We start from the raw sequence: 245 nt of genomic DNA on the forward strand, positions 1-245 counted from the left end.
GGCAGGAGACGAGCCAGTCAGGGTGCAGTAGAACACCAAGGAAGCATACAATTTTCCTCTAGTTCCTAAATGCTTCCTTCCACCCACTATCATGACCCCAATTCTACCTTACAAATCTGGCTAGACAAGAGCATGTACACTGGTACAGATAAGAGATTGAGAAACAGGGGATCCAGGACAGATAAATGAGGACCATGAATGAGAGTAGCGATACCAGGAGGGGAAGGGGAAGGTGGGGGGAACCC

This window comes from Echinops telfairi, unplaced genomic scaffold (genome assembly GCF_000313985.2).
Source record: "Echinops telfairi isolate 266 unplaced genomic scaffold, ASM31398v2 ScPeMD7_17;HRSCAF=63, whole genome shotgun sequence".
Lineage (NCBI taxonomy): Eukaryota > Metazoa > Chordata > Mammalia > Afrosoricida > Tenrecidae > Echinops > Echinops telfairi.